Source organism: Castanea sativa, chromosome 11 (genome assembly GCF_040712315.1).
Source record: "Castanea sativa cultivar Marrone di Chiusa Pesio chromosome 11, ASM4071231v1".
In the NCBI taxonomy this organism is placed as follows: domain Eukaryota; kingdom Viridiplantae; phylum Streptophyta; class Magnoliopsida; order Fagales; family Fagaceae; genus Castanea; species Castanea sativa.
The window spans coordinates 63,138,952-63,151,860 of record NC_134023.1 but is presented as its reverse complement, the minus strand read 5'-3'; the positions used below and the strand labels follow the sequence as shown (position 1 = coordinate 63,151,860).

Below are 12,909 nucleotides of genomic sequence, written 5' to 3'. Positions count from 1 at the left end.
AGAAGACTAATGTTCTTGAAAGAGAGAAATGAGAAACAGATTTTTTATGGTCGGTGTGTTGTCCACAATAGAATAAGCCAGTTCTTGCTGCATTACATACCCTTGTTATCTTGTCTTTCCAATTTTGCGATTGTTCAATTCCATCATAATTTCAAGTGCCTTCCACCATTCCAAATATTCTTGTGCAGGCTTGTGACTGAATAATTACAATGGACTGCAAGAACTTTAGGGTAGTTAAAGTTTGGCATCTTATAGCTCTGCCTCATAATTCCTTTCGCCCACAAAGCTTTCCTTGCCTGCAAAATTCTCCCACATATTTTTATCAAAATTACACAATCTTTGAGAACTTAAAAAAACAGGTCTAATTTGTGTTTATTTTTTCCTGCTATTATTAGAGTTAAAAGTTGACATAAATTTGCTGTCAGTACCAAATTCCTGAAATATGTTTCCTTCTTATAGGCAGAACTATATCATATACATAGTTTCCAACACATGTCAATTAGCAGAGAATTAATAAAATTTGAGGATGGAGATATAAGATAGAGAGACCTTCTTTAAAGTTTAAACTCACAAGGTAAACCCCTAAAGGCAGACTGAATTCTAGTGACAGCAAATTCATGGATCTCTCTCACGCATTGATAGTTGGACTGAGGGGCTTCACCTTGAACTCTAATGACTGAAAACTCTTCCACGTCATTTACACATTGATGGTTATATTGAGGGGTGCTGGTGAACTGGACAATCTCAGAAGCAACTAGAGCAGTTGTAACAGCTGCTTCAGCAGCAGCTTTGGTGGCATGGGCCACAGCAAGAGCACGTTTGATCAGCTCTTCCTCAGCCTCATCTAGATTTCTTTCATTTAATGATGATGGTGCAGTGAGCAAGGATAACTTTTGATCTTAAAGCCCTCCAAAAATCCATTTCCTTCTCCTATCCTGATAATTGTTCTAGCAGTGAGGAACAGAATCAAAGGCCAAAACTGAACAAATAAGCAAATCACTTTACCGTTTCTTGTTTTGAGTTTGTCTCTCTTATAAAGAACCTCTTCAATATGTTGAACCAGCTCTTCTTCTTAGCCATTGGAGAACCAATAAATTTCATTGGTCTAAGAAGGTTTTTGATTGATTCTGCAACTTTGCTGGTGGGGTGGTTTCTGGTAGTACATACATGCATCAGTTCAGAAAAAGAAGTTAAAAGGCCAATACCATTACAGAATACTATTAATTAGTAACAGAGCAGATTAATCAATGAACTAAATGACAATTGACTTGTAAACTTTTACTCCATGTAAGATTTGATAAATGGATGCTAATAAGAATAAGGTAGAACCTCAAAACCACCTTGCAGAAGCAATTGTCTAGTTTCTCAAATTGCCAAGAAATTAATGCTTTGGAAATTGTACATTAGTACATCTTTGTAGAATGTGAATGAAATTTAATAATTTCTAACCAATCTGCAACATCATCTATTAGTGGTATTCAGCAAATCAAACAAGATTCACCGCATCACGAAATTCATTCCCCGTTCAACATGGATACTAAGTCAGAGACAAAGCCTTAAATTCTGGTCAAGAAGAGGATCAGTCAGCATGCTTTGATCAGAAATTCGGTTCCCTGTTTGATCTTAAATTCAACAAATCGTTCCAAATTTTAGACAGGAGGTTTAAAGTTACATTAGGGAATGATTCCTAGCTATTGGTTACAGATCATAACCACATGCTTGCAGTAATATAGAGTTGAGAAGCATTGACAGCCTTTCCTTCAAGCATGGCTCCATAAAACTGCATTCCAAATAGCCAAAAGAGTGGCTACAATTACAACAATAATTGAATGAGAAAGATCAGTATCCAAAGAGCATCTCTCCTCCCAAATAGGAGCCAATTAGTACCGTAAAATGAGTTCCAAGGGGAGCACTTTAGGATAGATTTTTAACCAGTTGGAAAAAAAATATTGCAGAGAATATGAATCAATAATGCATGCAATATAAGAAGTTAAAATGAAATAACTATCGCTATTCATTTATTTAATAATAAAATTGTAACATGTAAATGAAATTCTGATATTTATGGACTTAAAGTTATGAAATACCTGCCATCTGCAGCATATGTGACAATGCTTTGATCAATCGATGCAAGGCACAATATTTTTTCGAAATGACATGTTGTGCACATCCACTGATCATCGTGTTGCAGAACAAGATACGTCCCCTGCAATCATGAAATCACAGGTGATAGCCAACCCAATAATTCAAATAAATTATTACGTATAAGAAGTATTAATGAGGTGAAATTTCAAACATGATACAATACCTCTTTTAGTCATTTTATCATACAGCTGTGTGACCAGGCATATAGGGTTTGCAAAATTCAATATCATACGTTATTGCTGCCCCTCCCCCTCTAATGAAGCGGTCAAGATCAACATAAGTTATGGAATAGTCAATATTATTTATATCAAACTAATATTTGGTGGGTACACATTTTGAGGAAACAATGATATTAACAAACTTATAGTTAAAAAATTCCTACCATCTGCAGAAGGCATGATATATGTTTTAAGTGACAATCTGCCCAGGCATAGTATTAAAAGGGCATCCTGCCAATATGTGCACATTTACTGATCATCGTGATGTGGAACACGACATATAACCTGCAATCATCAAATCACAGCTAATAGCCAAGCCAATAACTTAAATAAATTACAAAGTATATGAGATATTGATGAGGTAGTAAAAAATTTCAAACACGATACAATATCTCTTTTAGGCATTTTATCAAATAACTGTTTGTCCCAGCATAAAGTGTTCACATAATTCAAATAAATTACAAACTATTTGACTCTAAAATTTCAGAGTGCCAGAAGTTCAATTGTTAAAAGAGGAAAATAATTAAATTTAACATACCTCCGTGTTTTGAAAATCCAGTAGAATGTTTAGCAATTCAGAAGCTAGTCTCTGCTGCAACACTGCAAGAATTAGCCTGGGTTAGGATTTGAATTATTAAAATTGTATTGTTCATATACAAACATAGAGGATTTTGTTGTATTCTGCTTTTGATGTCAACAATGTAATGAGAAATATTATGAAACCAAATAATGTTGTACTTGGAAGGAAGGAGTAACTATTATGAATAAATATTGCTCTTTGTTTTATAATTTTTTTATTTCTGCTCCTCCTCCAACTCATAGACAGACCTCCCATCAATCCAAACGAAAGGGACGTTGGCTATCTTGGACCACTCTCTCCCGCCTTTCTTGCAGTGTTGTTTCAACAATGGACACTCGAAAATTACAAGTCGCAGAAGCGAGGGAGGTAGGCCCTTCTCTGGGAGGGATGCGAGTTTAGGGCAATCTAAGATGTCCAATTGTTCAAGAGCAGAGAGATTTTGAAAGCCCTTTGAAGATAGAATCACTATATTTGGAATTCTCACAATGAATAGCCGGGTAAGAGAGGAAGGAAGCGTCATCGTCAGCTTCCCATCTTGCTCATCTGGAAACGACTGCTAATCTGGAATTCCATCATAAATACGGAGTGTTGTAAGAGAGGTTAGTCTGTGCAATCCCCACACAGTTACTTGCTTACAGATATTCTCCCCGCCAAATGAAAGTGATGTTAGACTGGTGGGGTAACCCTCTTCTGGAAAGTATATGACGCTTGGACAATCGACGATCTCAAGAGAATTGAGGTTCGGCATGCAGTTGGGCCAAGCCTCCAGTTTCTCACAGCGATAGATCGAAAGCTCTCTCAAGCTGGTGGGGAATAACCCTCCATCTGGGAAGGTTACAAAACTAGGGCAGCCCGATATCTCGATCTTATTGAGATGGCAGAGTTTGTGTAGGCCCAGCGGTAAGGATTTCAACTCTGCACAACTTTGGATATAAAGATATTCAAGAGACGCATTGTTGGGTAAGTTGTTCGCTATTGACTCCATCTTTGGACAGTCGTATAAAGAAAGGTATTTAAGAGCTGTAGGTAACTCGTTTTTTGATGATAAGGATGTGAGCTCTATGCATGACCAAATCTCAAGGCGTTTAAGCGTGGTAGGTAGGTCGTCACTTGATGATAAGCATTTTAGAGATGGACAGCGCTTAATAACCAAGTCCTCAAGAAGAGAAGAAGAATTAGAAGAAGCCTCTCCCTCATCTGCCAACAACTGCAAATTCTCACAACCACTTATATTTAGCGTTTTCAAATTTTGAGGCAACTGACCTCTTGAAATCAACGTCAAAGAATTACATCTCTCAATGCTTGCCTTTTCCAAACATGTACAATTAGAGATTGACAAGGATTTCAAACCACTACAACCCTCAATATTTAGTGTCCTTAAAGTAGATGTCAAGCTGATGTTGACAAGGCTTGAGCAACCTCTTATATTCAGCGTTATAAGGGATTTGAATTCATCCTGCCACAAAGATGTTAGCTCCTTACAATTATCTATCGTAAGATTTTCTACCTTAGCTAACCCATGCATGAACTCCTCGGTCAAGCTTTTCACATATGGAATAGAAAGAATAGTTGATTTTGGAAAGCATAACTCATCTGTACTTCTACTCACCACCCCTTTACATCCCTTAATTTCTAATGTATGAAGCTTTGGGAAGTTTGGAATTGAAACGTCCAATTGCTCACATCCATTAACAGAAAATTTTTCCAATAATGGAACATGGTGAGGCAATTTTCCTTGCAATTTAGGACATTGAGAAATAAAAAGCTCACGCAACCGAGGGAATTCTTCGTACTCAACTTTGCATGGAATCCAATCTTTCCATTCTTGCATATTCTTAAAGCAAAGTGTCTCTAAGGATTGGAAAGGCTTTGGGCAATCTTCCCCATGAAACTCAAGACCAATGATTTCCACTGCAGACAATCCTACAAGGGCAAGGTCTCTCAAGGATGGTAATTGTCCAATTGCAGGTAAGGATGTGCATTTCTTGCACCTTTCAATCCTTAGAAGCACCATATTAGAAAATGACGGATGTCCAAACCAAGTTGGAAATTTCGCTCCAACATAGCCATCAATTGAAATTTCTTTCACTGTTGTCCAAGGTCGTAGCATCTCAAGAATATCTAGACTAGATCCTGCAACTTGTAAATCATCAAGCTCAGGTTTCCATTTCATCACTAATGCATCTAAATTCTTCTTACCAATTAAATTGGCCCTTCGTGCATCCTCAACATCAAGAACATTCTCTAAATTTGAAATGCAAAGTGTCCCCCTAAGAGAGTCCAAGTTCATCAAGTCTCCTATCTTAGATGAGGTATCTTTCCCCACAAAAAAATCAGATAATGTTTGTAGGCTCTTTAATTCTTTTATTCCTGCTGGCATTTCTCTAATTAAATCCACATCAGTAATATCAAGATGTCTAAGATTGAGTAGATTCCCAATTTTCTCTGGTAACTTTATAAGGCGGTTACAACCTTTCAATAACAACGTTTGCAAGTTGTACAAAGAAGTTGTGGATTCTGGTAAACTTGTAATCATAGTATTAGAAAGGTTTAAGTATCTTAGATGTTTCAAATCACCGATTGAACTTGGTAGCTCAACGATTTCATATCCACATAAAGATAATACCCTTAAGCATCTTAATTGTGGTAGCAAACAATTAGGAATGTAGTTTGTTAAGTAGCCCCTTTTCTTTATTGGTAGCGGTAGGAAGGTCCGTAAATGCATATCTTTGGGGAAGTCTTCAAACTTTTTCATGCCTTCAGAAAAACTTCGAATGTAAGAGAAATGACGTACCTTTGTAGAAATCTCAAATTGCTTATCCAATATGTTTTCCAATCTATAGTGCAAGCCTCTTGCTGCCCATTGAGCTAAATCATTGATAAGATCATGCATGACAAAGACTGATTCATTGTTGCTTGATCGTTGAAAAAATGATCTCCTAAGTAGATCACGAAAACACTTGTCACCATGATCTTCCATTGGCTTGTTTCCTTTTCTTTCTTGGAAAAAACCTTCTGCGATCCATAGCAAAACTAATTCTTTCTCCTCAAACTCATAATCTTTTGGGAATAGTGAACAATAAGCAAAGCACCTCTTTAAATGTGAAGGGAGATATTGGTAGCTTAATTTAAGAATTGAAAAAATACTGCTCTTCTCCTCTGGAATATCCCAAATCTTGCTATCTAACACATCTTTCCACTGGTCATGATCATGTTTGTCGCGTAAAAGGCCTCCAAGTACTTTTGCTGCCAAAGGTGAGCCTTTACACTTGTCTAAGATTTTTCTACCAATTTCTTCAAGTTTTGGATGTGCAGTAAAATCAGTTGCCCCCAATGCATGTTGGGTAAATAAATGCCAACAAGCATCATTTGACAACTCTTTCAACTCATAAGCTGGGGTAGTTCCCATTGTTGATGAAACATCATAATTTCGAGTTGTGACAATAATCTTACTTCCTGAAGCCCCAAATTCAAATGGACTACGTAGCTTAGTCCAGTCATCGTAGTCTTCATTCCAAACGTCATCCAAAATGAGCAAAAACTTCTTACCAGACAATTTCTCCTTCAATTTGACTTGTACTAAATTTAAATCATTAGCATCACAATGCTCAAAAGTGACAGATTGTAGAATTGCTTTAGTCACCCTTATAATGTCAAAATCTTCAGAAACACAAGCCCATGCTTTCAAATCAAAATAACGGCTCACCTCATCGTCATTGTAGACTAGTTGGGCAAGAGTTGTCTTACCCAACCCTCCCATACCAAGTATGGGAATCACAGAGAGCTGAGCATCGCTCGATTCACCACTCAGCAACAACTTGACAATAGCCTTTTTATCTTCTTCCCTGCCGTAAACATGACCTTTATTCACCAAAGAAGTTGCGGGCACCCTTGATCTTGTTGTTCTAGTAGTTCCCCCAGTATTTTCTCTCAACTCCAGATCTTTCTTATCAGTCACTATATTTTGCAGTCTTGTATCAATCTCTTCAATCTTGGACCGCATTGAGGTAGCAAAACTCCGATTCGAACCAATACAAGCATCAAAGATCTTCCGTACCTTACTTGTGCTGGGTTCTGGGTTCAACTTCCGTCGCAAAGCTTCAGTAGCAAACTCGTCCAAGATGTCGTCCACATCATAGGCCAAGTCTTCCAGCTCATCCAACCAGATCTTCACAAGCCTGTTTGTCATCTGCTTCTCTTCAGCGTCATCCAGAACTGCGTGGATCTTCATCAACGTTGTCCTCCACCTCTTGAGGTCAGCATCAACTTTCTCTTGCTGAAAGAACTTCAGCAAATCATCGGAAGTTAGCTTCTCAAACAGCTTCCCAAAGAAAGCGGATAAAGCAGCATCTCCAATTACAGACATGGTTCGCTTGTGGGAAAGAAGGAAACACTGAAAATGAAATGAAGTAACCAAAGTGACACTTCTTATCAGAAAATTGAGTTCGGAGAGAAGACTGAAAGAGGTTTACTTTGTTCTGTGAAAGTCAAAGAAATCTGCGAAGTGTTTTCTTAGGTCTTGTAGTGAGAGACTTTTCCACAGAAGAATTGGTGGCAAAGATTAGATATTTGATGAGATTAGGAAGGAAACGGCGGATGAGAAAAAAGACGAAAAAGAAATTTCTGCTTCGTATAGTGGTGGTTTGAGGACCATATTGGTTATTTTCAAAAAGTGTTAGACCTGCTTTGTATTACTCTAAACTTTAGAGTAGTTTTTGAAATTTACCTTAAAATATATCACAATAGCTGTGTGTGAGTGTCAGAAGAAAATTAAATTGTTACTAGTTATTATTATTGGGATAAAAAAGTAATCTTAGTGTTAGGTTCAAATTTAAACCAATAACAACTAACCACCTGTGATTTGTTATAATAAATATTATAGATGTTGCATCTCTCAATTAAATTTATTAATAAAATATTAAACTGGACTGACCACAATTAAAAACAAAGACTCTTATGAAAATATCATGACATTTTATTACAAAGTTAACACCGTAATTTCAAAATAATTTTAGAATGAAGTTTATTTAGCAAATTATTGTTAGTTCTTATTTAGAATTATTACTAATATCACTTTTTTTTATCTATAGTTAACAACTTGCCACATAGTTTTTTAAAAAAAAATAGTTGTATAAATTTTATTGTGAAATTTTTGTGAAAATATTTTACCCTTATCTACCATTAATAACTTGTCACATAATTTTTTATAAAAAAAAAAACAATTACATAGATTTTATTATAAAAATATTGTACCCATAACTTGCATTATAGCAAAAAAAATGTTTGAAAATAGCCATTACTTTACAATATTTTCACAACAAATCATAGTGGTAAGTTATTTTTCAGTCTAATTTAATTTACCACTTAAATTACATTTTTACCCACTCATAACAACCAATAAAAACCGGCAGTTTAGAATTTGTTACGAAAGTATTGTGAAAATGTTGTGGAAAAAAAAAAAAAATATAAGTATCAATAATTGTCAATTTAGGGAGTGCCAAAACGGACCTATTCTGTGAATGTAAGATATATGTAATTTTAAGAAAAGATGAGAATATGTGTACTGCTGTTAAACTGATTTTTATTTACTCAGTTTGAGATGAAAAATCCTAAGTCCTAACATGTAGGGATTACGAGCGTAGTATATGTTATACTACATACGTAGGCTTTTACATTGCTTTTGGTGGGATCTACATTAAAAAAACAACTACAATTATATTGGGTCACAACAAATTTAAAAAAAAAATTTCACAATAGCTGTAAACGTGAAAAGAAAATTACATATATTAATAAAATATTAAACTAGAACTAAAAACAAAGTCTCCTAAAGAAAATTTTTGATAGTTTGTTGCGTAAAAAAAGCGCAATTCTTTTTAGGGATATGTCAGAAGAAAACTTTTACATGGCAATAATAGTAGGAGGCCCCTCTTTTTCTCTCTCTTACAAATATTTTGCTAATCTAACGTCTTTTATTTGGTAATAATAAAATAATACGTTTTATTTAATAATTTACAATATTTTCGTGTCTTTTTTATCTCTCCCTAGTACCTTAGCTAGTTAGTTATATTAGTCCTTAACTATTATTATTTTTTCTTTTATTTTTAATACTAAAACAATGGGTATACAAAAATACATGAAGAAGGAAGAAATTTGTGGTGTAAGCTCAGACAATTAACAAGAGATTAATAAGATAATAGTAAAAATAAATTAATGTGATCTTTTGAATAGCAGTAAAAAAAATTAATGACAAAAGGTAAAAAACTTTTCATACACAATAACTATAATTCACTTTTATGAAAATATTTTGAATATACATTTCTCTTTATTAAATAATTGAAAAGTTAGTGGAGGGTAAGAACTTACCTAGATATTCAATGGTAAAAGACTCTCGACAATCATGGGCAAGTTTTGTGTGGATGATGTGCAAGATGCTCCATGCATCTTCATATCAAATTGAAGTTGTGACTCATGACTCAAGTAATGAGTGAACAAATAGCTTCCACGAAGGTAAGGTTCCATTTCATTATTTCTATACAAACTTTGAAACGACTTTTGCACGTAGGGTCGTTCCTATCTTTGTTGCTTTCTCACTTAAATATCAATGAAAAATACAACTTTTGGTCCCAACCTCCAACATGTTTAATTAAATGGCTAGTATGGTCATACCTACGGACGTAACTAGCTTTGCCCCCCCCGCCTAAATTTTTTTTAAAAAAATATTATTATATATATGTGTACTAATTTTAGCAATTTTGTTCTATAAAATTACTTTTTTTTTCCTTTAAATAATATCATTAATTCTTTTAAGAGTAATGTTATCCTTACAAACTTTTTTACAATATTTTTACAAACTGTTTTGGTAGTAAATTCTTATTGGTTGGTACATGGACCCACCATTTACATAATTTTTTTACTTACTAGTAACCACTTATTACATCAATAATTTATAAAAAAAAATTTGTAGCGCTAGTATTTTTCTTATTTTAGTGACTATAGAAAATTTATAGATCTAAAAATTAATACAAAATATACAAGCCCTAAAAAAATAGCTCAACAAAAATTTACTAATAGTAAAACTTATGAAAAAATAAAGCTCAATTAACCAATTTTATTTAAAATAAACAACTCTATCATTTAAAAAATTATAAACAAAAATAATTTTGTTCTTACTAACACAAAAAAAAAAAAAAAAAAAATTCTCAACAACTTTGGGTCTGTTTGGATATAACTTATTTTGCTGAAACTGAAAACTGAAAACACTGTAGCAAAATAATTTTTAAATGTATAAATAGTATTGTGGAACCCATTTTAATGAAAAAGTTATTAAAAAGTGAATTTTGTAGGTTCATAAACAGTACACAGTAAGAGCATCCACATTCATTTTTCCTAATTCTATCTTATTTTACCATCTTAAAAACCACTTTATCAATTATACAATACCATTTTTCAATTCACCAACATCCAAACTTCTATTTTTACCATACTACACATTAAAATAATATTATTTTTATTTGCCATTAAAGAGAGAGAGAGAGAGAGGAGAGAGAAAGTGTTAGAATTTTTTAATAAAAAGGAGGAGAGAGAAAATTAAATAATATTATTTTTATTTGCCATTAAGCTACAATGCATCCTAAATTTAGAATGACACTGTAGCCTGATTGTAAAAAAATTTACAATCTTTAGCTTTTACAATATTCAATGGAGTGATGTTTTTGGAGTTAAATGGGAAATTGAGTTTGCATTTGCCATTTGGCCTATACGTTGTGGATGACAGTTGAATTGATCCATTATTATAGTTACAGTTCACGCACCGTGCATAAACATTAGCCTTTGTCTCTTGAAACGTGTGCCAAAAAAAAACTCAACAGAGGAAACGTAGACGGTGATCATACCGCGTCTCAAAGCTTCGGCTCCGTACTGGTCATACCGCGTAAGAAAAATATATAAATTTCTTCGTCAAGCCCAGGTCAACAATGTCAGGAAACAGTAGCTCAAATTTAGTGAACCAGGTGATTGAGCGATTGTCATTCTTTTCTTATATTATAATTATTATTAAATATATCAATAAAAAAGAAAGCTTTGATGGGCCTAGTCAATATTCTTTTTTAGTCCTAAAAAACTATCTGCCTCACAAAATCAGCTCATCTGACTTATAAAAGTAGCCCATGACAAGATTATTGTGAGCAATGAAATTTTACATTCTGATGTAGAAAAAGAAAACCAAAAATAAAAAAAAAAAATTCAGCATTAGCTTTACATCTTCAATGATTGGCTGTAAGGCTCAATTGATATCTGATGAGCTCTTATGTATAGTCTGTAGACAGACCTGGAAAATAGTTATATACATGAGGAAATTTAGCTCAGTGGCTAAAAACATCTTAAACTAGTGGTGCATGAGATTTCTTCTAAAGGAGTAAGTTTAAGTTTGACTATTCTCTCTTTCTATGGTTGTTGCACCTAAAATTGTTCCATCAAAGTGACACTCCTAATCAGAAAATTGAGTTCGGAGTGAAGACTGACAGAAGTTTACTTTGTTCTGTGAAAGTTGAAGAGATGCAAGTGTTTTCTTTGGTCTTGCAGTGAGAGACTTTCTCACAGAAGAATTGGAAAAGGAAAATAAAAAATAAAAAATAAAAGGAAAAGAGAAGATATTTGATAAGATTGGGAAGAAACAGGTGGATGAGAAAAAAGACGAAAAAAATTGGAAAGAAAAAGAAGACCAAAAAGAGAGAGGAGGTTTTGGTGGGATTTAATTTTTTTTTAAATTACAATTATATTAGGTCACAACAAATTAGAAAAAAAAAATTCAAGAGGTGTGAACGTCATTAGAAAATTAAATAAATTAATAAAATATTAAACTAGACTACCCACAACTAAAAACAAAATCTCTTGTAAAAATACTAGTGCGTAGAATTATTGGTATTTTTTTAATTAATAATATTGACTTTTAAAACGTTAGTTGAGGGGTATGGTGTGTCTTTTTATTACGTCTGGGGCCCACTGACTCTCATCGAATAGTATTGTGACACATGTAATGTCTCGCTGTCAGATAGGTACTGATCTTTTGAACAATTTTTATGTTGTCGCGTTCGTCAACTTGCCCACTACCTGCAACTGCAAGGCCACTTTTAAATTCCTTTTTTGACTTTTGCTTTTTGGGAGTCTTGGGAGGTGATTTCTGTGAAGTTTCTGGCTTTTCCTTTCAATCACATTTTTGCTATTCCCTCCTTATTCTTACGCAATATTGTGATTTAGTCTCTTTAGTTTGTTGTAATTAGTTAATGCCCATGAATGATTAAACCGACATGATTGAATGTTTGTTCACAACTACCACTCCACTATCACCAACCAAACAAAATTTCTGTCCATTTATTAGTTTCTGGTAGCTGAGTACCACTTCACTGCCAACCAAACAAAATAGGTGTCTATTTAGTTTCGGTAGCTTTTTTGATTGAGTGTTTTTATACTCTAATAAATATTTGATTGAGGGTTTTTCACACCAGGAGAAAGTAGCTTTCAAAAAAAAAATGTATAGCTCTATTTTCATACCAAAATTTTGTAGGAATGTGCATGGATTGATGGATAAAGTTAGATTGAATTTGAGAGTTTTTTGGACCTAACCTAAATTTATTGGGTTAAGAAATTTCTAACCTATTACGTATGTAGCAACAAACGAAATTCAACTTGTGCAAGTGGTAATTAAATGATATTGGTTTTGCCTTCAAAAAAAAAAAAAAAAAAAACTTGTGCAAGTGGGATCGGTTTAGTTTGGGTTAGAGGGTTATCTTGCATGTTTCATACCTTATAAAAAAAATGTACCTTTATTAATTTTTTAAAAAAATATTAAAATTCACATAATATCCTTCATTATGTTAATAAAATAATGGCTAGATGGTATGTTAACGAATTGGTATACTACGAAAACGATATTTCATGAGTTCAGGGACTTAAGAACGGAACAAAAGA

At 33.8% G+C, this 12,909-nt stretch overlaps 1 protein-coding gene and 1 pseudogene across 5 annotated transcripts in view; both read right to left on the bottom strand.

Moving 5' to 3' along the window:
- Positions 1-12,909, bottom strand: part of LOC142615028 (putative disease resistance RPP13-like protein 1) — a 71,953-nt gene that overhangs the window by 1,793 nt on the left and 57,251 nt on the right. The window contains exons 11-13 of one of the 5 annotated variants that reach the window (XM_075787697.1): positions 2,902-2,963; positions 2,528-2,648; positions 2,308-2,398 (exon numbers count right to left, since the gene is read on the bottom strand). The exons of the other annotated variants lie outside the window; for them this stretch is intronic. The gene's annotated coding sequence lies outside the window, so the exon portion shown is untranslated. Of the gene's footprint in view, positions 1-2,307; positions 2,399-2,527; positions 2,649-2,901; positions 2,964-12,909 lie in introns of those variants that run through there. 5 annotated transcript variants of the gene reach the window in all.
- LOC142615030 (putative disease resistance RPP13-like protein 1) lies at positions 3,158-7,509 on the bottom strand (annotated as a pseudogene).